The sequence below is a fragment of the Oxyura jamaicensis genome, chromosome 18 (assembly GCF_011077185.1).
Source record: "Oxyura jamaicensis isolate SHBP4307 breed ruddy duck chromosome 18, BPBGC_Ojam_1.0, whole genome shotgun sequence".
In the NCBI taxonomy this organism is placed as follows: Eukaryota; Metazoa; Chordata; class Aves; order Anseriformes; family Anatidae; genus Oxyura; species Oxyura jamaicensis.
This window is the reverse complement of record NC_048910.1, coordinates 11,204,151-11,228,671: the sequence shown is the minus strand read 5'-3', so window position 1 is coordinate 11,228,671 and position 24,521 is coordinate 11,204,151. Positions and strand designations below refer to the sequence as shown.

The 24,521-nt window shown below is 48.7% G+C and overlaps 1 long non-coding RNA gene across 1 annotated transcript in view; it reads left to right on the top strand.

Moving 5' to 3' along the window:
* Window positions 1–24,010, top strand: part of LOC118175718 — a 113,955-nt gene extending 89,945 nt beyond the window's left edge. The window contains exons 5-9 of the long non-coding RNA XR_004755093.1: window positions 9,384–10,408; window positions 11,015–12,585; window positions 14,041–14,204; window positions 22,570–22,785; window positions 23,406–24,010. This is a non-coding gene — a long non-coding RNA (uncharacterized LOC118175718). The remainder of the gene's footprint in view (window positions 1–9,383; window positions 10,409–11,014; window positions 12,586–14,040; window positions 14,205–22,569; window positions 22,786–23,405) is intronic.
* The last annotated feature ends 511 nt before the right edge of the window (window positions 24,011–24,521 follow it).

Sequence of the window (24,521 nt, the reverse complement as noted above, 5' to 3'; positions counted from 1 at the left end):
TCAAAATCCTCCCATGCCAAATTCTGCAGGGGAGAAATTGCAAAAGAGAAGTCTCTCCAGATTTCCTTTTTTTTTTCTGTTGTTGTTGTTATTCCAGACGTTGTTGGTGACACGACGTGGTTCAACCACTACCATAGGATTTGATTTCGGTGTTTCGCTCTGGGGAGGTTTCACAGGGCTGCGTTTGCCAGCTCCAAAGAAGCCCAGGTCCCATCCTCAGCCCACCCACGGCCCCCACCTGCCCACCCCACCACCGCCCAGCACCCCTGGCACCCCGATACATGCTCGAGGTGTTTGCCACGAGTCCCAGAGCCTCTGTCTGGCAGAGATTTGTGGCCCCTGCTGTGAGCAGCAGCACGCTGCCCGGCTCTGCCGCTGTCCTGGGAGCGGGTGAAGTGGTCCAGCAAAAGCCGGGCGATGCAGCATCCCCGCCGAGCCCTGGATGTTGCTCTCAGGCCAAAGTATTTCCAGCGCTACGGAGATTTTGCTGTTTCAAGGGGTGTTTCGGTAAGATTTTGTGATTTTCTTTTCCATAGTGGTATTTTATGAACTGCACTGGAGCATACTGGGCAAAAAAGGGCGTTGTTTAATGAGCTGGTTCTTTTATTGGGCTGATCGTCAGCTGCATTTTACTCTTCAGCAGATGGGAAGCTTAGTTTTTAAGAAGTTTATTTCTTTATCGTGTGTTCATTTCCGAAGGCTTCACTGTACTTCTGGGTAGATTTCTGTTTGGTTTGGGACTTGGAGAAATGAGCCTTTGAACAGATCAGTTGTGGGATAAGGTACTCTGTTTGCGAGATGGTTTTCTGTGTTGCATAACTCACAAATACCATCCAGCATTTGAGAAAATGGATGATTTTTTTTTAATTCACTCCTTCCCTCCCTCTACTCCCCCATCCCCTATGTGATTTTTTATGGTCCATGATTGGAAGCAAAAGGCCTAAAAGAGAGAGGAAATCAAGCCCGTCAATAAATGCTAAAAATATTTAGTGTGGCAGCCTCTGTATTTTCTTTTTTGTGAAACACTGATTAATATTCAGTGGTTGAAGGTTAATACCCCATTCATTTTATTCCCTTTATATCCTCTGCACAGCAGTTGCTGCTCCAATTTCGACTTCTAATTCATGCAAATCTGGTTCCAATCAGGATATTAGTAACTCACTGCATAAGCAGGGGGGGAAGAAAAAAAAAAAAAGAAATCATACAATTATTCAACTTATCTTTTGGTACAAACACATACACACATCCGTGGACACCCCAAACCCACAAGGCTGCTGTAATGAAAGGGTGTTCATTTCCATCCTTCTTTAAAATACAGGGAGAACATCCACGTAGAAGGTTTTTGGCAGGCTTAACCAGAAGTTATTGTTTTGATACAGCTGTGAAAGTCTCCGGCCTGTGTTACAAAGGAGATGGATGATAATGGTAGCTCACGCTAAGCTTAAAATCCAAGCTTGAGTACAAGGACAGAAATGATCCATTGCCAGGTGAGGTTATCAAGCCCAGCTCAGTGCCTGAAAGATCTGTGTGCCCAAATAATACAGAAAAAAAAAGGACTTTAAAAAAAAATAAAGTGAGTTCAAGGCTGTTTCCATCAGCAAAGTGGCTGTTTCCCAGTCCAGGGATGCTGTCCCTGGATGCCTGTGCCTGGCTTTTCTGTCCCCTTCGGAGAGCGATGGGTTTCTGCGCCGTGCTGGCTCTGCTGAGGGCCCCAGCAAGGGGCTGGGGCTGGGTGTGGGACATGGACAGCTCAGCTCCTGCGGGACGGATCCTGCAGCGTGCTGCTCTCCATCATCTACCTGCGGGGTCTGGTGGCTTCCCCTGGGCTTTGTTGGGGGTCCCTGTGCACACTGAGGCCCCCGAGGGCCATGCTTTCAAGGAGAAGTTTGGGGCTCGCTCGCTGCGGGCTGGTGCACGGTGCCGCGGCACTTCCAGCGTCTGGTCAGAGCAGACGGGCCGCAGCAAAGGGCCTCCATAGAGTAAACTGCCTAAAGCCCAGCATATTTTTCTTGGAGGAGGCGCAGGGTTCAGCCTTCCCGACCAGGAATCCCAGGCGAGGCCGGCAGCCAGGCCGGGTATGTCCAAACCTGCTGCCCTGGAGGTGAGGATCGGGGTCGGTCGGATCCAGCACCCCTACGCCCTCGGGGACGGGGATGGCTTGGTGCTGGGTGATTTCTCCTGGGTTCAGGGGGCTGTGGTGTGTGCCAGGCGGGGCTGCCTGCGTGCCTGTCCTTGCACATGGGTGCTATGGCTCTGCTGCCCCTCCGTGCCATGCTGATGGGGAAAAGCCCTGGCTTGTGATGTCCCCTTGTGAACAGCAGCCTCGAACACTGCTCCAAAGCGAGGCAGGAGTGCAGTTGTGCAGGCCTCAGCCACAAAGCAGGAGAAGGTTGAGCTCCGAGCTCTGCTCTTTGCCCGTGTTTTATTGCACCTGGATGCATGGGGCAGCCCTCCAGGCCCCCTGGGAGCAGCTGTGCTCCCTCCCTCCGGAAGATGTTTCTCCTACGGCATCTTCCTCAAAGGAAAAAGCATTTTCTCCCTCCATGGATCACCGGTGACTTCAACTTTTAAAAATAAGCAAAGGCTTCAGCACAGCCCTGCACGCGATGTCTAGCCAAAATGCAAAACTTTACCACAGTGCACAAGTGGGCTGTGTTTTTCAGAGCAGGGAACAACGTTAGGGCCCTTTCATCACCTTTCTTTTGCACTTCTTTTAAAAATGATTTAAATTGGAGGCAATAGTATTGAACCTCTGACACTCAGACAAGACTCTCTGAATCACACCCTTATGCTCGCATCCATTTTCTATAACCACGGTGCTCGCAGTCCTTGCGGTTTGTTGTGTTTTTCATTTTTTTTCCCCCTAAGCATTTGTTCTTTTCACCGCGTTTGTGCCATCTCTGTGAGATTTCATTTGAATTTTTGCCTTGTTGTACGATGGAGTGCTGGTGAGCACCGGGCCTTCACTTCTCAGTCCTATTGCTGATGCATTCTAAAACCAGGCTTGCTTCCAGGGCTTTTTGAGCAGCAGCATTAAAAACATTGTGCTGAACCCTCTTCCCCTCCATCTACTGAGGAAAATGCACAGTGGAGGAAAGTCAAATTCCAGATTGCTCAGCAGAAAGGAAAAACCAGCTTGGAAGCCCCTCTGGAAAGGGGCCAGGCAGTAATCCCATGCTGTGTGGGTGAGAACGGCAGCATCTCCTTTGGACTTCGATGGAGCGAGAGCTGCTCGCACCCACTCGGGATCCAACCTCCTCCGTTTATAGCCCTGATTTTAAACCAGCGAAATGAAAATACTTGTGGGAAGCAAAAATAGCCGGCGCTGAAAACCTGTGTCTGCTGAGGGTGGAAATTGCTGGGAGTTCCTCCGTGGCTGCAGCCGACCATTATAACCGGTGTCATAAATAAGAGGCGGTTGCGCGGCGTGCCGCGGCCGGGCTCCCTGCAGCGGCGCTGAGCCCGCGCGCCCCAGCCGCAGCCCACGGGAGCGCAGCTGCTGCCCTCGGTGCCACGGCCTGGCTGCTCTGAGGATGCTGGTGAGAGGCTCTGCGAGAAACTGGCCTTTTTTTTTTGGGGGGGAAAAAAAAAAAAAAGCAGCATTCATTTTTCCCATGCATCAGCTTGGTGTGAGGTGTGATGGAGGAGTTTGATGGATGTTAAGATGATTTCTGCTCCCTGCTGGGGATGGAGAGCCCTGAGACGGTGGGGTGGGAGTGGGGTTACGTGGAGTCGCTGCGGTTACTCCATAAAAAAACAGAATTTATCCCTATTGGTACGTGAATGCCCCATGCAAACACGTGCAAACCCAAATTTTATATCAGTTGGCAAGATACGGTTAAACAATGTGACCTGGAGGCCTGAGTGAGCCTGAATGGCAGCCAGCAGAGGAGAGCTGCAGCGTGGAGCCAGCACAAGAAAGGAGCAGGAGCCCGGCCTTCGCCCTTTAATGTGTGGTGTTTGGCCGTGCCAGCAGCTGCACAGGTTGCAGGGGCTTTGCCTCTCCTGTGGCCCCTCAGCTGCTGGTGCCTCTGTACCGACTCCTTCATCTTCTGGTTCTTCCAGGGCTGGTTCTCCAAGGCCATGTGGAAACGCTTGCGCAGCCGTTCTAACCTTTGGGCTGCAGCAATTAGCCTCAGGCGGCATCTGAGCTGCAACATGTGGCCCCAGCCATTACTTTGCTCTAGCTGCATGTTCGGCCCTAATCTCTGTTTGATTTCAGGGTGAAACCGATTTGAGTTTCCCGAGGCTTCTCCAGTGAGCTGCGGGGTGCTGCCCCCTTCAATCCAGCCTGGTTCTCACATCCACGTGTGTTTCTGGAGGCAGGAAGGGGTCGGTGATCACCTGCTGAACCCACTCCTCCTGGTACCATCCCAGCACTGTGATGCTGCAGGGAAGGGAGAAAAGGTTTCATTATATTTGCTCCTTGCTGAAGTATCTCAGGGCTCATTTGGGAGCAAGGGGCATTCCCCGGGCACCTCGAGGCGAAGGTCTGCGTCCTGGTTGCTTGCTCCAAGGCGGGGGCGTTGTAAATTTACCACTTGTTGTTACAGATGTCTGCAGCTTTCCATGTCAGCTTTGCATTTGGTTTCCCTCTGCCCTAATTGAGACCAGAAATCCAATTAAACAATAATCCCATCCTTTTTGAAGTCCCTGGCCACAGCGTCACTTAATCGGAGACGGGAGATGTGCTGGTGATGGGACCGACTGGCAGCAGTGAACCCCTTCCTGGCTGCAGAGCACAAAATGCATTTTGAACATCCATCTATCACAATCCATGTCAGGAACTGTCGTGTGCTGCTCTTTGGTGTTCCCGTTAGGGACAGCAGATGTGCAAACAGGGGGCTGCAGCGTGCGCAGCCTCCTTGTGTTACTGATTAGGCATGGGAGCGTGCCCCGCGCGGGAGGGACGGCTGCTGCTTGAAGTGCCTCATATTTATTTGCACAGATGCGCTGGGTGAAGGGAGGCGGGCAGAGATGTGAGCAGGCTCCCCAGAAGAAGCACGTTTATAAGCAGCATTTCCTTGCTTCGGAGACCTTGGGCCAGCTATGAGGAGCCCCTGCTTAATATGGGCTTGGGAATTTTGCAGTCCCTGAGCCTGCAGTGCCCGTCTGAGGAGCTGGGCACAGCTCTGCGGCTCAGCACCATGCCCAGTGTTAATGCTGCTCTGTTAGATTAGGAGATCAGGCTCCTTAAAATAGAAAATTGCTTTCTGTGCAATCCATGTAACCTGTATAAATGTATTAAGAATATATACACCCATGCATATGCATGCACTCCTGGCTGTGTATGTGTTTTGCAGAGACTTTGTGGAGCCAGTTGAGATATGTTGTAGTACTTGGAGAATAAAGATGAAGATGATGCTCCTACACCAGGCTTAAGCATTGCAGGCTTGGGGATTTCTGCACCCGAGGGCCACCAGCAGTGACCGCTCAGAGCTGGGGGAGAGGCTTGTGCAAGCTCCCAGCCCAGCTCCCTGCTACAAAACCAAACCAGTCCAGACCCCTGCCCTTCGTTTGGGAGAGGCAGCTTGCAGACCCTTGCCTTGCAGATGAAAAAGTTTCTGGGGCTTGGTATCACTGATGGGCTCCGAGCACCCTGTACTGGGATTTTTCAGCTTGGAATTACAAGAGCTGTAAGCTTGTTGCTCGAGCAGCTCGGTTTGCTGCATCTCCTTTCTCCCCTTCTATCTAGCCATAGAAAAACAGGAAACTGCACCAAATTAGCTCGGCAGCTGAGCCTTCCGAAAGCCACAACATGGCAATTGTAGGCACCACTCGATTGCTTTTTTCCTACCCTGCAGCAGCTGAGCGTTAGGCCAGCAATTTGATTTGATGTCTCAGCCTGCTATTGTGGAAGAAAGCAAGAAGGGAAAAAAAATTAAGGGGAGAGATTTTAAGCTCAGGGCTTCTTCCTATGGCATTGTTTTTATCCTTTTCCCATCCTGGAAACAGAATCAGAAATAGCTCCAAAGCCTTTTTTTTCCTGCACGATTAAATTAAAGCTGAAAAGATGATGGAAACATCACTGTCCAGCTCTTGACAGTTTTGCACCTTGTTGGGCAGAGCAGGGTTGTTAAATTTGTGAATGTAACTTTTCTGGTGGGGCTGGGCTTCGGTCGCAGCTCTCTGTCCTCCAGGCTTCATATCTGCTAAATGCTTTCCTCCATTAACAAGTAAAGTACTTTGAGGTGGGTGTCATGTGGTTGTGCTTTTATCTAATAACAAAAACAGTCCACAAAACCTAACCTCAACTTGCTGCTCAGACTCCTCTCATCTTCAGCACCAAGATGTGCCCATTGAAAGGGCAGCTGTCCTCAGCTCAATTTAAAGCAATTTTGGTGAAGCTGGTAGGTCAATTAAGGTAACATAGTTTTAGCTTTTATTCTGGATTTTTTTTTCTTTCTCCTGAGTTTCCATGTTTTTCCCATCCTGCTGATTCCTTCAGCCTTGCTTTGAATCCCTGATTCTCAGCCGGCAAAATTCCCCTCACGCCCATGATGTGACCCCTTATTTGACTCGTTTGCCTTTGGCTGCTCTCCAACCACACCTTGCTCCCAGATGCCTCCGTCTGTGGATGCCTGAGACCGAAAACTTACCATGAGCATTGGTGATTTAATGATAACCTCAGTGTTTATCTGGGGGTATGTGTGCAGGAATCGCAGCCCGTGAAAGGACTGGGAGAAGCCTTGATGCGCGGTACGGACCGCGGTGAGCTGCTGGCTTTGTGCCCCCGCTGGGGACCCGCTGGCAGCAGGACGGGGACCCGAGCCGTGCCATGGACCTGCCTCCTCCTGCCGCTGCTGCCAGGTTCTCGTGCAGCTTTGGGCAAAACGGCTCACGCAAAGCGGAAGCCCTCAGGAGGACCGAATTCTTCCTCAGCCTTTCAATTAGCTTCTAATCCCTTCGCTCCCGTAAAATCTCAGCTGCAGGCTGCCCCTGTTTGTGTGCTTGCACCGGCCACGAAAGCCACCTCCCTGAGCATCTGTCTGTGCGGTTTGGGCTGAAACCTCTCCCTGTGCCAGCGGCCACACCTCTCCACAAAGAACATGTAATTGCAAACATTTTTTTTTTTTTTTTTCTTTTCCCTTTCGTCCCGTTTAGCGTAAAACAAGCAGACACCCGTCACCGTCCTCTGCCTCGGCGCTGGTGCAAACTTTTTCCACCTGGCCGAGCTGGGTGTCCAAAAAAACATAAATAAGTGGGAAAAGAAAAAGAAAAGGGGCGGGGGGAAAAGGCCGCCGGTGGGGCTATTTTTAAACCCATGACACAGAGGAGTGTGACACACTTGGTGTTCTCAGTGGGTGGGTGCAGCGTTATTTCATGTTATTCTTGTCGCAGGGCCCAGCATTACAAGCGGACGCGTTATGAGCAGCGCCTGATGACAGCGTGAGGCACGGCCACCGAAATGCCGCGAGGGGCCGGGGGCTGCGGCCCGGTGCTGGTGGGGCAGGGAAGGGCCACCGAGCCCCGTGAGGACGCAGGGGGCCTGAGGACGGCGTGCTGCACTGCCTCACTTGTACCTTTTTCACTTGGCTGGGGCTGGCGTAGCTGTATGGCCGTCTTTCCACGTCCTCTTCTCCGTCCGTGGGGCTGCCGGTGGCTGGGCGTGAGGGAAGGAGGCTCTGGGGATGGAGGCCGTGCGCGTGCGCGATGTCGAGAAGCGATGCCGAAGGTGGCCGAGGCTGATCCCGGCCAACGTCTGTACATGAACCTGTGGTTTTATAGCCCTATAAAAGGCAGCTGACAGCAGAGGTTCCGATTTTGGAGGCTCCAGCTGAGCTGGGAGGAGCCGGCCTCGTCTCCCGGCGCCGGAGCCGCGTCTGCTGGTGCTGAGCCTGGGCCGTGACGTGGGGGAGGCAGAGCCGGGCTGGGATTCCCGGCGTGCCGGGGGCAGGAGCCGGCCACTCACCCCAGCCATCGCCGCGGCCCTGCCAGCGCCAGGCCGCTGCTTTCCTGGCCGGCCTCTTGGAGACTGTGTGCAATGCTTGGAAGGCAGCGCAGCACCTTGCTCCACGGGCAGGCGCTTCTCCCCCCTTCCCCGGGCTCGCTGTTGGCAGTCGTGCTGCAGGTACGGCGCTTTGCAGGGCAGGATGAGGCCAGCAGGAGCCCGGGGCCAGCCAAGGTCCCGCGGCTCCGTTTGCCTGCAGCGCACGTACACCAGCGTGACGTTGGTTGCTGGTGGAAAGCAACAGAGCTCCGTGGGCTGCTCCACGGCTTCCTTCCCTCAACGTGGCCTCTCTCGCTCGCGGGTTTGCTTTCTCTTCCCTGCCCGCTTCTCGCCATATCCACTCAAGCATCTCATTTTTGTTAGGTACCTAAATACCTTTCTGGAGGCGGGCCAGGCGCCTTGGCTCAGCTCCCTCCTCGCACTTGCTGCTTTCTTGTGGACTGCTGACGCCATCCCTGGGGCCGAGCCCCCGGTGGGGCCGTGCCGGAGATGGGGCAGGGTGGGCATGGAGAAGGACTGCAGGGACAGGAGCAGCTGACCCATTTACTTGAAACCCTGCAGGTCTCAAATCGGGTCGGGGCAGAGCTGGGGGTGCATCTTCTTTTCCCGGTTTGACTTGGCACCATCGTGGAAAGTTTGCTCTCGTTGCACCTTGTGCTGGTGGGAAGTTGGGTGATGGACTCGGGAACTCTCCATCTGGACCAGACTCAGCCTGAGTTATGAGCTCAGAAGCCAGGGAGATGTCCTCCTCGTCCCAAGGCAAGGCTAAGGCACAAAGGACCAGCTATGGACTCAGGCAGAGGTGAATGAACCTTTTGAAGACGTTGATTTTCTGTTAAATCCTATCAGACACAGTTAAAAGGAGCAACTGACCCCTTGGAAATTTGGGAAAATTAGAGAGAATTTGTCCTGCGGCCCATTTCCACGTGGAAGAAGGGGAAGCTTGAGATAAAGTTTGGCAAGTGGGACGTGTGGCTCCATCGCATGGAGCTGGGCACCGCCTGGCTGAGGACCAGCAGCAGCAACAGGCAAGGCCTGCTGTGGTCCCTCCTGCTCAGAAATCCCCGTGGTGCTCCTGCGCCTTGGTCCCCCACCACGACCAAGGGATCCTGGCTCTTTTTTTATGGAGACTCCCCACCGAGGTAGACGCTAGTTAAAAGGTTACTACCCAGCTGTGAAATATGTAGACAGGGTAACAGCTAAATGGCGGGGTGACCTCATATCTCATATTTATTGACTAAATGTGGCTTGAACTAGTCACCACTAGTAAAACAAACCACAGCCCCGAGTACTGCAGGAATATTCCATGGCAGACAGGCTCCTGACTCCTTGTCACACTCTTTCACTTGATTTAAAAAAAAAAAAAAAAAAAAAGAAAAAGAAAAAGAAAAAAAGAAACCTTTTTACTAATCTCATTTCATTTACAACAGAGGTCCTGCAGAAACCCTTTCAGTGCAAGCTGACTTTTTCCAATGAGAAGAGCAGGGAAACTCTCTGGTTTTGCACTGGAAGAGAGGGACAGAACGAGCCCTGTGGATTCTGGTTTTGCCAGCATCCACCTCAAAAAAAAGCATGATCCAACGAGGACAGATGTGCCAGGCTGTAACAGGTAGAGCTGGGGCGGGCAGGTTTTTGTGACCTCCTATCTCACTCCTAATGCTGCTGGGATGGGAATTTAGCTGTGAAAAATCAAGAGGCTGTCTCAGGTTTTGTCTGCACGAAGATGTAGTATTAAGGCAAAGCCATACATTTCTTACTGCTGCAGCCAACCGATCTCATTCAGCATCAGATATTTTCCCGAGCATCTCCCTCCTGGCTTCCCCAGTCCCCAGGCTCATACCAAGTGACCCGTTTCTCCTCACTTTGCAACCCAAAATCCCGCGGGGTGTCGTAAGCCGTCTGCGCTGCGGTTATTAGCTCACGGCCGTCTGCGGGTGCCCCGCGGGGACCCTGGAAGCCCCGTGCCACAATAACAGGAGTCGCAGCTGGAAAAGCCGCAGCGCCTTGCAGGTGTTGCTATAACGTCCTGCCTGGGATTACCGGGCTGGTCAGAAATCATGAAGCACTGTTTCCCTTTGGAGATTTACATGCGCGGGAGGGGGATGCTGAGCATTGGGAAAAAGATGAACTTGGCACCAGGGGATGCAGATGTTACAACTGCAGGCCCCATCAAAACCGTGCTGTGGGAGGGCGATTACTTGGAGTTTATCAGTGATACACAGTGCTGATACGGCGACCGGTGAGAAGTCTTGGTCACGTCACCTGGGATCTTATGCTAATTGCTATTGTGGTTTGTTTTTCCGAGCTAATATGCAGATAGATAACAAGGGCCAGAGAGAAGAGAGGAAATGGCCTTTGTAATGCTCTGTGGAGATAACCATGCCTTCTCCTGGCTGGGGGCAAGTTTGGCAGCAGGGAACAGAAACATCTTCCCAAGGTGATGTGACACTTTCCAAGGTGACTGAGCTTTTTTTTTTTCTTTTTCCTTTTTTTTTTTTTTTTTTTTTAAGTAAAAAATGTCAGTCAAATGCTATCCATGATAGTATTTTGAGAGGGGAATAAATATTAAAAAGCCATTACAAATGTCCTGAAATAGCATAGTACTTTCACAGAATGCCATTAATGGTGGAGTTATTTGATTGTTACTTTTTAATCAGAAAAAAAATAGTTTTCTTGCTTGCTTGCCCTTTAGTGTTCTTTGATTTTGTTTAATTCCCTATGTCCTTGAGCAGGACACTGGTCAGATTTGTGTCAGCTACGTTTACTCAGCACGTGATGCACAGGGGTGGAAGATTTTGTTAGGACGTGTTTGTGCTCTTTAATTTCATCTGTGTTTCTTGCTGCCCCGATTCCTCAGCACCACACCACAGCACATTTGGGCTGGAGCAGCAGCTCATCCTCTGGCTCGGGGCTGAAGCCATCATGCTTCACGGTTTCCACCTGAGCCCATAAATCACGCTGGACTTGGATTAAAGCTTCGGTTAGATCCACTGGCAGTTTTGCTATTTTCACTGAACCTTGCAATGATTTGGACATGAGCTGAAGATTTATGTGTATTTGCAGAGCCCACGGTTCCAGGTCAGAGCTTGGGCTGGGGCATTACCAGGGAATCATTGCTTCCCCAGACGTCTTTGGTGGCCTCCTCTGAAGCAAGAGACATTGCTAGGAAAATGCATCCAGCGCTTATCTCCCTGCTGGGTCTCCTGAGAAGTGCGAGACGCGATAAAACAAGCCTGAAAATGCTGATATAAACATTGCTCAGGAAAATGTGCTCTGCCCTCGTTGTTCTTAACTAAAGTGATACTGGAGCCTGCACATAACAATGCCAGGATGAGCATATGGGCAGATCATGAGCAGAAAATTAAAAGTGTGGAGCACAGCACAGGTTTGCTTTTTTTTTTTTCCTTTTCTCATCTCTGTACATGCAGGCGGGAGTCATGGATGGCTGGGATCTCAGGGAAACCTCAGCTTGGTGTCCATGACACCAAGATAAATGGGCTGAGATGATTGCACCGTCCTGGTGTCCCCCCAGACTTCTGTCCCAGGGTAATCCCGGCCTCAGCAAAGCTGACTGGGCTGACCTGGTCCTTACGGCTGTTCCCTCTGGAGTGATGTGATGCACATCACCCTGTAACTGTAATTTTCCACAGCTTTCCTGTCTGTATTCACCCGGATGTTGCTGCCAGAGCTTGAACCACGGGGGAGACCCTGCGTCTCTTGTCCAGTGCCCACGTCCCACGTGTGCCAACCCGCGTACGCGCAGGCGTGCACGCTCCCACGCCGGCCGATCTCCAAATCTGCTCCGGAGGACTCAGAACCATAACAATATGGCAGTAAAAAATAATGAAATGCCATCATAAAAAAAGATGTGGGAAAGCAATTATTTATTTATACCTAGGGAACTAGGAATAATACACCTGCTTCATAGGGATGGCTGGCATAAAGCTGGCATTGCATAGTGGTACTTAATAATTTTTTACCACACTTTATAGGCTCTTTCCTGCAATTAATGCTAAATAAAATCAACATTTCTCCAACTTGCATTTCTGGCTCTCATTAACTCTGTTCTTGCCATTCACCATCTCTTTCCCTGTCAGTATCTTTGCTTCTTTCGTATTTTTCCTTTAAGTTTTCTTCACTTCTTCATGGCATCTTTATTATTACTTGTTCATCTCTTCTTTTTTTTTTTTTATTTTATTTTATTTTATTTTTTTTCCCATCTCCATCTCTGACACTCCTTGGCCTCACCTCTATATCTCTACTCAGAGCAAAATAACTTTTATTTATTCCCACCTCAAAAATAAAAGAAGACAGAAAATTTTGTCCAGTCCCCCACCCCTGCCTTATGATTTTTAGATCACAGTCTTCTGGCTTTATTTTCTATTATTTTAAACAATAAAATCCTATTTTTTCACACAGAAATGCATTTTGGATGAAATACTGTTCCTCTCTGGAAATCTCTTGCCCCCAAAATGCACGGATTTACTCCTAATGCCACTGAAATTGTTTAACGCGTTTAAAATTCGTTTAAGTAGATAAAGTGAGCTGGGAGAGTTATTAAAAGACAGGGTTTTCCTTGACAGTAGTAAAAGATTTGGGAACAGATCCTGAGCGGGCCTAACGACTGCAACCAGGTGAGAAAGTGGCCCGTGAGCCGGGAGAAAATCAGCGCTGAGACACCTCGAAGCCCCAGATAAAAGTCCCACAGGACACTCTGCTGATGCAGAGAGCCCTCCCGAGCCTTGTGGGGTTACATCGGGGTTTTTTAAGCAAGAGCATTCGCAAACAGGGCCCAGGATGGCTTTATGTGCCATCTAGTTCAGAGGTGCAAAGGGGGGAAAAAGGCCCCCACGGTACCAGCTGCTGATGAAATGGGGTGAAGTTTCTTAAGGAGGATTAAGCCACGAGGAAGAGGAGCTGTGCTGGTGGCCGAGCCCCATCTCTCCCTCTGAGCCTCCGCGCTCTGCTCTCCCGTTCCCCTCCAAACTGCAGATTAAGGGTCAAAAGGCCGGTGTCTGGGCCTCGGGATTTGTGTGGGTAACTGCAGGGAGGCCTGGCACTAGGCAATGAGCTCCACGTGGATCCCGCGGGATGATCTGTGGGCGGGTTGCTGGGGCTCAGCACAGAAGTGAGATGTGCCGGCGGCTCCCCAGCCAGCTCCTGCATCCTTACCTGGGGCTGGCTGCATTACCCAGCACACATCCCCAGCACCACCACAGGTACCTTGTCTCCCAGGGTGTCCCACTCTTCCTGGGTTTCCCATCCATGAGCAGAGGTCTGATGAAGAGGTGAAGAGCCCTGGGGTCAGCCCGCGCTGAGTTTTGGCAGGGTTGTGGAATTGCACGCAGCACCTCTGAGAAGGGCTGAATGTTTTTCCACAGTATTTCTGGCAGCAAAACAGTGCAGCCTCAACCCCTAGTTTGCTGAAGCACAGTCAGTTACACAGCTCGGTGTCACCAAATCTGGGCACTGCCAGAGATGCCAGCAGATCTCCCCACTGTCCTTTCCTCCTGGAGAAAAGAAGAAGGGAGGGCAAGGATGGAACCACGTGTGCTTGTTCAGCTCTATCCCTGAGAGGTGCTGTGGCACCTTCTGCCTGGCCCCATGGGTGCTGGGCAGAGTCCTGCCCCAGAAACTGTTTCCCCATGGGCCGTGGTCCTCACCGTGAGTCTGCTCATAAAATCCATGCCTCCACATGTCCATATCTGAGGTGGCAGCAGGCGGATTTTGTGCCTTTCTGGAATCTGATTAATCTCAACCTAGACATAATATTAATAATGTAATATTCCCCTGCATATAACATTTTCTCCTGCCTCCCACATAGCCTGAGTAAAGGGTTAGAGATTTGCCTCAAATAATATTATCTCGGTGTTTCTCTGCTCTGAGCTTTAACCTTTCCAGATTTTCCCGTTAAAACTCTTGGAGAGGAAAAATGAAACAAGGTCTCAGAAAATAGGAGCCTCTAGACATGTGAAGGTCAGCCCTTGGTTGGCGTGGGATGCCCCAGCACTGGATTTGGGATGTGGGTGATTGCAGTGACCTCTTTGAGGTTTGTCATTACTGAAAGTCCTCTTCCTTCTGTTCTTTAGGTTAAATCACCCGTGTGGCTCAGCCTGCCCTTGCTGCTGTCCCCTTGTCTGTCTAACCTGGGCGATGCTTTTCATTTGTCCTCACTGTCTTCGGGAAGTTTTTTTGGCTGTAGCTCCGATTTTTCAAGACCGAGCTAAACGCATGATTTTGGCATTGCTGTTTAGTGAGCGTCTCACTTGGACGCTGCTCGAGTTTCTACATCTTCAGAATAGGGCTGACACTAATTGCCCATTTGCAATGTATTTCCAGACGCGTGGCTGTAGAGTGCTATATGAAAAAACAGGCATTGTTATTATGAAACTTTCAGGAAAAAAAATATTAATAGATTCAAATAACTCCATGGCCATTAAAACAAACCTTATGTGGATGGAGGAGACCAGAGCTGAATAAACGTTGAGCAAACACAGCCTTTCAATATGAAACACACACTGGTTTTAATCAGTGGAGCCAAATAAGTTTTTCCAAGGTTTCTTTTCCCCTCATCTCCTTCTTTCAATATTATCAGTTGCAGAAGGGGAACATTGCCTGGCTCCTGCACTTAATGAGTATCATTTCTAAAAAACAACAACAAAATGCTCTGCTTGGGCTGGCCAGGTCTCAAGTTGCTTTCAGCTCTACTAGGATCTCAGCCAGCCTTTGTGAGTGTGTCGTCCTGAGTTTAAAGCACCTCTATTTTTCCATTGATTTTGGACAAAATTGGGTCAAAACCCCATCAGGCGGGAGGAGAGCGCTGTCGACCACCGCCTTGCATTCACTTCCTTTAGGGCCGCCACGAAGCCATTTTTCATTCTGCCTCACCAAAGTCTCTCCTGTGTTTGTTTGGGAGACAGAAATAGCTTTCTGCTAGGAGGATGATGAGGTTACACATCCTGAGCCGTCACGGTGAATCAACAGCCTGGAGCGGGGAGCTGCTGGGGCTGCCGGCTGCCTGCAAGGCGGGGAGTGGGAACGGTGCTCGGAGGGGACTGCAGCGTCCCTGGGGACATCTCGGGACTTTTCGGTGCCCTGGCTCCTCCATGAGGCTGACAGCTCGGCTGGGAGGAGGCCACCAGCCCTGCCATTCCCCTGCACGAGGCAGCATCCAACTGGGGAGGGACAGGAGGAAAAGGGAACTTCCCTTCTCACTTTATCTTGCTTTCCTCACACCAAATCCAAGCTCGTCTCTGGATGAGGAAGGCGGAGGCAGCATCTTGCCAGCTGCCAAGGAGGAAAGGCTGGAAGAAAATGGTGCAGCCATCTCCTTGCTAACGCACACCTGATTTTTAGTAAAAGCCATGATGTCTGCATACAAGTTGGTTTGTAGGTACTAAATTCAGCAACAAGGCTAACAGCTGCTGATCTCACAGGTCTTTTCCAACATAAATGCTTCTACGTTTCTCTGTCTTGCAATGAGGTACGTGGAGGAGGGCTTTTGGGTGACACATGGGTCAGGCTCATTCCTGCATGGGAAGCCCTGAGCCTACTTTCCCTGTCTGGAATAAATGAGCACCCTCCTGCTGATGCCATCAGGCCCTGTGAACATGAGCTAGGCGCAGACGTGCTCTTGGTAGCTGTAGCAGCATAAAGTTGTGTAATTCATTGGCAAAAGTGCCTGTGGGTCTTGTCCCCTGCTGGTGGGTTTAAGCCCAAATCAGTCATGGTATTTTTCCACCTCTTTCTTTGTAATTTCACCAGATTGTAGAGGTAATGTAGACACAATTCTACGTAAACATATTTTGTCCTCAGCTAAGCTCAGTGCATGGGGCTGCGTTTGTTGCTGGTGAAGACTGTGCACAGAGACGTGCAGTAACTTCTAAGCAGCTGCCAGCTTCTGGTGATGCCGAGCTCTCCGCTTCTCAGCTCAGCTGGCCAACGTATATGTGCTAAAACCGGTGATGTTGGGTTCAAATATAACCCAGCCTGAGGTTTGTAACAGTGGCACAGACATTCCCTGTCAACAAATACTCTCAAACAGTGACGACAGTGCCCTAAAGCAATTTCCTTCTGAAGCTGCTGGAGGTGACGCCTGACTCATAAAAGCTTGGAAGCCTCCAGATTCTTCGGCTGGGTGGGATGTCCTGCTGCTCCTCGGAGGGTCTTGGCTTGGGCAGGACTTTGTGTCCTGTCAACCCAGAGGATCAACGAGTGGGTGGTGGCTGAGCTAGGCTGAGCAAGAGAGACAAGGGAATAGCAGAGACCAGGAACTGAACCAATGACATAGCAGTGGGATGAGCTCTGGATTTTGCAAGAAAAGGCATATTCCTTTCCTCATCGTTTCTACTTTGATTTGATTTGATTTATTTTATTATTTTATTTTATTTTATTATTTTATTTTATTTTATTTTATTTTATATTTTATTTTAAATTTAAATTTAATTTTTACTTATTTTATTTTACTATTTAATTTTAATTTTATTTTATTGTATTTATTATTTTATTTTATTTTATTTTATTTTATTTTATTTTATTTTATTTTATTTTATTTTATTTTATTTTATTTTATTTTATTTTTTATTGCACTGCTGGACACACCAATGGAGGAACGCACGGTCCTATCACCGAGCAGAGCCCTGCAGGCTGCCAGCTCCCATCCCTGGTTTTCTAGCTGCATGGCACCGGGCAGATTCCCCGGGGGTGAGACAAGCACAGCGGTGCCCACGTGGCTGTGGGGCGGTTTAGGTTCTCGGGGGCTGTGCTGGAGCATGACTAACGGGTGAGCCACAGGGGAGCAAGAGAGGCAGTGCACCAGCGCTGAATAAAGCAGAGCCCCCTTGCCAAAAAACGCATCCTGAAGACAACAGGGGCGGTGAGGGGTGCTGTAACCCAACCCCATCCCCATTGCACCGCCTCTCCTCGAGGAGCTCCCCATGTTCTGGAACCACTGCGGACGACAGGCTCGCTTGTAGACATTTCTGAACGTGAAGCATCATCAACACGCCACCAGCGACCATCCCTTGAGGCAGGTGGCCACATCAGCCCACCTCTCCACGGATTTTTGTCACGGATCGAGTTATCACACGCCACGTCCAACGTGACTCCGGCGTTACTCACCGTGTTTACTCCTTCCAGCCCCCTCGCCGCTCCTGCCGCGCCGAACCAGTCGCGGCAGCTAACCGAAGCCGCCCCAGCGGGGTGGGATGGCCGCCTCATGCGCTGCATACGTTAGGTCATGGAAGTCCTCCCGAGGGGTGTAATTAGAGATCACCGCACCCTCCTTACACACGTTGGGCTTGACGAGGCTTGTCGGGCTGCGAGCCCCCAAGCGACACGAGGGAAAAGCACACAGGGAGTGTGCCCAGAGGGTCTGCGGGCGCCCACCGCCCGCTGCCCACCCCCTGCCCATGGGGCTTCGGAGCCCAGCGGTGCACAGCTCGGCCCCATTTACCTGCTGGATGCGTGTTGCAGCCAGCGTGGGCTTGGAGGCCACTTGTTGCACTCTGCTATGAAACACTAGTGGGGAAAAATATCCCTCTTTGCAGAATTAGTTTTGCCATCAATATTTGCTGCTAAAAATATCAGTCTCTACAAACTGAAAAAAAAAATACATATTTTTCCCATTGCTACAGCTTTCTCCCATTTTTCCAGTGGCATAAATAGAAAAGGGCTATTATTTTTTTAACCTTAGATTCATTTGTCTTTTGAAAAGACAAAAAAAAAAAGAAAAAGAAAAAGAAAAAGAAAGAGAAAGAGAAAAAGAAAGGAAAAGGAAAAGGAGAAGGAGAAGGAAAAGAAAAAGAAAACGAAAAAGAAAAAGAAAAAGAAAAAGAAAAAGAAAAAGAAAAAGGAGAAGGAGAAGGAGAAGGAAAAGAAAAAGAAAAAGAAAAAGAAAAAGAAAAAGAAAAGCCAAGAGGTAAATGTATCTGGCAGAACCTTCACTTACTAAAAAAACGTCAGATGACTTGGAAGGATATTTTCAAGAGAATATGAGAAAGTGTAAGATCAACTCTATTTGCAAAGGAATGGTCGCCTTTGGATGATAAGCGGCAGAAAGGAAACCAGTGTTCCTATTTAACACTGCTCCAAATGTGCAACTTATAGACTTCCAAACTTCCTGATGAATTCAGGCTTGTGGTGTTCCTCCTTCCTTCCCCCCCTCCTTTCTCCCCTCCTCTCTCTCTCTCTCTTTTTTTTTGCTTTGCATCTTCAAATGTGATTTGTCTTTCCCTTTTATTCTCATGCTTGATTCTCTGGTATCTGCTCCACACACTGGGCTGATTTACGGTGGCGTTACCTGTGCTTCTGGGTCAAACCTCTGAGAATCTCTCTGATCCTCCGGGCAAAATGCCCACAGCCTTTAGAAGGAGAGGAAGATGCCTCCAGCTCAGCTTAGGGAGGAAAACTCTGGTATTTGATTTTTTTTTTTAAGCTCTGCCCTTACAAAAATCTAAAATAAAACACAAGACGCATGAAGGTATGAAACAGAGCAGGATGTTAAATACGCGACCTACGTCAGCAAGGAGCTCGCTCTCAATAATCCTCCACCTGAGCTACCTGGGGGCAAGGAAGGAGGCTGCGGGGACGCGTCCCACGGGAGGCAGCCGTGGGTCCTGGCCTCAGGGCCGCTCAGCAGCACGCCAGAAGCAGGAGGGACACGTTAATGCCAAGAAAGTCCCCGTCTTTGCTCCGGCGGGTTTATTATCCTAATTGACTTACAGCGCTCGGTTCTAAATTAGCCTGCTTGGAAAGGTGATCAGCACCAGTAATTTTCCACTTTATGGCATACTTTATAATAAATAATTAAGGAAAATCATAAATAGCAGTAGTATTAGATCACTGGCACACATGAAGTAGTTTTAGTTGAAAATATGGTGTAGAAAAGAGGTTTTTTTTTTGGATGATGCATCCTTAGAAGCGTGTCTGTGTTACACTTTTGCCATAATTAAATTATTGCTTATAAGAACTTTTGCTTCGTCAAAAAGAGGAAAAAAAAAAAAAAACACAATTACAATAATTCCATTTCAGTGTTTTCCATAAGCTTGTAGCCAAGTTGGCCAATAACTAAGGCAAGGAGCAGGGAAAAAAAAAGAAAAAAGAAAAAAAAAAGTATGTATTGTATACTCACTTAAAACTTGGCTAGAAACGACCTTTTATTGTCTAATTTTTTTTTTCCATGCCCAACTTGGCTACTTGAGGCAAACTCATTGCCAAGTTTCTACAGTGTGTTATTTTCCTATGTGTTATGTGTTCAAAAACATTTTTGAAGCTGCCCTCCAAGCGTTGTACAAGGGTTTTGCATGGACAAGGCAGCGGAGGCTGCGTTTGGGCGCATTACTGGTGCAGATGCTGGTGCTTAAAAGCTAACTGTGTTTTGTTTGCCTTTTGATTCCCCCCCGCCTCCTGCTCCCTGTGTAGCCCAACACGGCAAGGTCTCCAAATGGGCTGTGCTCGCAGACGGAGCTGAAGACAGCCGTGTGATGGTAATGTAAACCTCCTCTGTCGGCCTGGAGAGGCACCAGGAAACAGCCCCAGGAATGCTTTTTGCAGCGCGGGGCCACGCGGTGGCATTTGTCAGAGGCACCCGGCCGCTGCGCCAGGGGCGCGGTGACATGCCTCGCCTTCAGTCTGAGCACTCCGACGGCTTTAAATTAAATCATAAGGAAGCTGCTCTGGGATAGATCCGAAACCGGGCTCTTAGGAAAGAAAACCATCCGCCGGAGAGGCTCCTGTCACTTTGTCCCATCCATAAGGACCAGGCCATTGCACCAGTGATGCTTCAGTCACGATCAAAAAAGACGCGCAGCTCTGGGCACATTTCAAGAGTAATTTCTGAGTCCCTCATTAAAAATACCACACTGGAATATAGATATAGACCAGGCTCAGGCATATTCTTACTTGGAGCCATTTCACTTCAAGAAAGAATAAGGATTTTAAGGTTTGATGCAAATTTTTTTTTTTTTTTTGTGGCCAAATTTTAAATTTGTATTTCACTGCATTTGCCTCAGAGACCTGTTCATTTATTATTATTTTGTTTAATATTTTATTTCATTTTCTGTTTTTCTGTTTTTCTTTTATTTATTTTATATATGAAGTCTTGAAGGCTTTAGGTCAGCCACTCAAAAATTCAGCCCCTCAAAAGTGCTAATGAGGGCAAGACTTTCATAGCTTTTATTTCCTATATGTATTTTGTCCTGTATAAACTCCCACAAAGGGTAAAGCTTTCAGATATCCTGATCATGAAACTGCCTATGCTCATATTTAATTTTATTATCCAGTGGCACAAGCTGAAGACATCTACGTCTATCTTGTGAACAGAATTTATAAATTCAGTTACAGAACAGGGAAATAAAAATGAAAATTTCAAATGTTGGCCAAGTTTTCCCTCTGCATCTTGTGATGCAAATGTTCTGTTACAGCCCTACCTCGAGTGGTTTAGGAGCAAAACCCTCCCCAGCTGAGACAGGAGCCTACATCGATCGAACGTGGCAGAAGGTGATTGCATTCACGAAGGGTCCCTCTCCATTCTGTGCTCGTCCTGTTTTCATATGCGTGTTTTCACTCTGATGTAGATGGACTCTTCATTTGCATGCTGGTAATTGATCTCATATTTAACTCTTCTGCGTGCTCTGCTGGGAGTTGTTGGGTTACTTAAATGTAGGTCAAATAAGAGAGGACTTGGGAAAAAAGCGAGGGAGAGAAAATTGAGAGAGGAAAGGTCATGTGCAGTGTGGTGCACACAGATGGCTTATTATCGCTAGGACCATGTGGCAGAATCCAAACTCATCCGACAGTCTGTTTTCGTGATGCAAAACTCCTTCAGGGACGGCTGAACCTCCGAAAGCATCCGCGTGAATTCTGCAGGATGTTCTCACTTCGCTGACCTTGCAGAAGCCTTGGAGGAGTTGCAATTTCAAATCGGCTTTTGCAAACTAAGAGGTTTAGCGCGAGGCTGTGACGGGATGGAGATCCGTTTTAATGTTCACCAGGTCTCTAAGCCCAGACCCCACAGGTTTTGAAGGAGTAGATGGACACTATGTAGGTCCCACATCTCAGCAAGGGTAAAGTAACTCAACAGAAGCACCTTCCTGTGGATCAGCCCTTACTTTTCTCGTGCTCAAAGACCGTGCAGAAAGCAAGATTGAAGCAACTGAAAGATTTATGTTGGAACTGGATCCCCATGGATCAGAACACGAATAACACCTCCGTCCCCTCCCAAACCTACCAGACCTGACCTTTCACAATCACCATTTCCTGACCACTGACTCCAAAGAAAATAGAGCTGCTGGTTGGTATTTAATGGAAATCTGCTCAAAACTTGTCAAAATACACCACCGTGCATGTCAGATGCCTGGGACAAGACCTCTACAGTAGTTTCCAGAAACCCAGTGCAATTACTTACATTTTAAATTATCTTTAATTGTCGCATGTGAGTTACAGAAACATTTTTCCCCACTCTGAAGCAAGACCTCGCTATTAAGAGTCACCCCATAATTGCAGCTTTAATAGGGGAACCGCAGCAGGTCAGCCGCGAAGGTTAGCGCGGGGCGCAGCGAGGCGAAAGCGGCTGCTGCACACCCGTAAGTGGAAGTGACACACCACAATAGCCCCATCAATTATGTAGGGGCAGTTTGGAGTGTAAACTTTTTAGTGAATCTAATTACCCCACCAGATGTTTTAATCCAATCTCGCTGCCCCTCCCCTGCCATCAAATGTGCCGCTGGTTTTTTGAGCTCCTGGTACGAAAAAGTCACCTGGGCCACACAATCTAGAAGAATCTTGATTTTTAAAATTATTATTATTATTATTATTTTCAGGACCTGAGCATCCTTTTGCTATCCAAGAGATTATTCAGGTGGCTGCACACACATTCAGGATGCATGGGATCAATTGAATCAGAATGAACGCACTCCCGCATTGATAAGGTTGGCACAGAGGGTGCAAGACTGATGAAAAATAGATGAGCTGGTGTAAATCTGCTCAGGAGCTGAATGACAACTGTTAGCCTGGCGATGCCAAATGTAAGCAGGCCCTGTCAATAGCATTAGAGATGCTGCACCAGATTTTCCAAGGCTGTTTGCAAATTGACCTAATGTTCCTGTTGACACAAAACCTTGAAAGCGCGGCTAAAAGCAGCATTGCTGAGCACGCCTGGTTTGCTCACAGATTGTGGTCAGATGTGAGCACGAAAGAAACTACTTGCCTGTGCATCTAGGAGAGGGGAAAATGGTGAATTAACTGTGCACATGGACGCATGATGCTACCTTCCAGAAGCAGAGCAGGGAAGGAACCTACTGGCATGGCGAGGAGTTTCCTCCTCCTTCAGTGAAGTGTGGTTTTGGCTTGGTGGGAAATTGGAGTGTGCATGTGCAATGTGTTAAACAGCCCTCAGCCTTGACGGTGGTGTTTGGAAATATCTCTGTCTCTGACAACTTAAAACACTATCATGAGAAAAAAAACAAAACAAAACAAAACAAAAGAACAACAATAAGAAACCCACAACCACAGATCAGAGGAGTCTCAATCTGTTCTTCGTTAGAGCTCCAGCTGAATAATTTGCTGGTCGTTATTTTCGGCAGCTTATCACATTAATAAGTGCTTTTCTTCCCTTCTAGCCCAGTTCCCCAGTTGGAGAACAGTCAGACTTGTACCAAGCACAGCTTCAGGCACACACTCCTGGGATGGAAACATGCAGAGCAAACAATGAAACAAGACTGTTTATAAAGTCTTCAACACATTAGGCAGTGGAGAAGAGCCCAAGTTTCCACGTAAAGGCCTGAATGGACAAGAATGACGTGAAACACATGGAAAATATGGAAAATGTGGAATAAGTAATAAAATTATAAATAAAACAAATACAATAAATTGGGAATGCAGTTTTACTTATAATGATTTGTGTTCCTAGTAACCCAAGACTCCTTTACCTTTGGAAAATTGTGTGTTTTTCCAGTGGGGGAGCTGGCTGCAGGTGACAGCTCTGCCTGGTTGCACGGTGGGTTGGATCAGTGAGCGGCTGAAGCGTTCAGCAGGGACTCAGGTCTCCAGCAGGCTGGTGGGAGCCCTTTCCCGGACCATGACTTGCATCACGATCTCAGGGAAAATCACTTAATCAGCCGGTGGTTAGTGTTAGTGCGGGAAATTTGGCCAGAAATGAAGCTTGGCTTGTTGTGGGCAGAGAAATTTGCATTGGTGGAGCTAGACAAATGCATTCCTCCCATTTTTCTTTTTTTTTTTTCTTTCTTTTTTTTTTTTTTTTCCTTTTTTTTTTTTTTCTTTCTGTATTTGCTTGGATATTGATGACTGCACTTAATGTGTGGGGATTCTGGTTGTCCTTGCCATGAAAGCTGCCAGATAGTTCTTGGGCCTCAGGCTGGGGGACTGCCTGCAAAATCTCTGCTTTCGTAAAATACTTGTAAGGAGGCTTTCTGTAACATCTTTGGTATCTTTTCAGCTCCAGAAAGGAATGCTCAAAAGCTGACTCTAAAAAAAAAATGTAATAAAGCACTTGTCTGCTTTAACCACAGGTGATGGTTCATCTGATCCACAATAGCTAGCTTTAGAAAAGAAGCTTATCAAACACATGAAATATCCCTTGTATTCATAAGTGTTCAGAGGTCTGGTGGAGCCCATGAGCCAGCACAGTTAAGGGCACCTGTAAGTGAAAGCCAGCAGTGACTGGGGCAGGACTCAGCTGCCTCTGACCCTCATTGCAATGAATTCGGTACCAATTTAGCTATAACCCATAGGGCATGGCTTCGGCAAAAGTCAAGAATAAGGCTAAAATTCACGCTTTCCAGCTTGACGAATTTATACCCAAACAGACCATCCAAGGGACAGCAGAAGCCCAGAGGAGCGAAGCAACTTGCCCAGAGTCATTACGAGAACCAAAGCTTGCACAGAAAGCAGGCGGGGGCCCTGCTGCAGACACCGCGCCACAGCCCGAGATGATTAAGTGCTGAGCTACACGAGACTGTCCCTTTGCTGTACGTCAACAGCTTGGAAAATTTCCTTTGATACTGCTGTGATGGTTCGGTTTGCTGTGCTGGCAATAACAGGGAAAAAAAAAGTGTGTTGGGGGGGTGGGGAGTACAAGCCGGGTATGAATTGCGGCTATTCTTCAAGGTGAAAGATCTGAATTTCCATTTTCCTCTGCCATTAGGACTGATATGGGTCTGACTGGCCACTATATGGTGAAAAAGTCCCTCCGTGTGCCAGTATTGAAAACTGTTTGTGCATTAGTTGGAGTCCTTGCCAGTGAAATAATATCATCGCCTTTGTTTATTATATTGAAACCCGATAAAAGAAAGCATCGGAGGGGGAAAAAAAGTAAGTTTGTGGTGTGAAATGAATGTTCTCGTCTGGCTCCAGGATGCAGCCGTGAGTAACGTCTGTGGCATCGCCAGGCGGCCGATGGCAAAAACAAGTCATTGTGCTGCAGCTGCAAGCGGGGGCAGCTCCAGAGGGGCTGCTCGTCCTCGCCAGGGGATCCCGACCCCGCACGGTTACGGGGACGGTCCCCTCTGGGGGCATCGCTCCTGGGGTGGTGGGGATGGCGCAGACTCTGCGA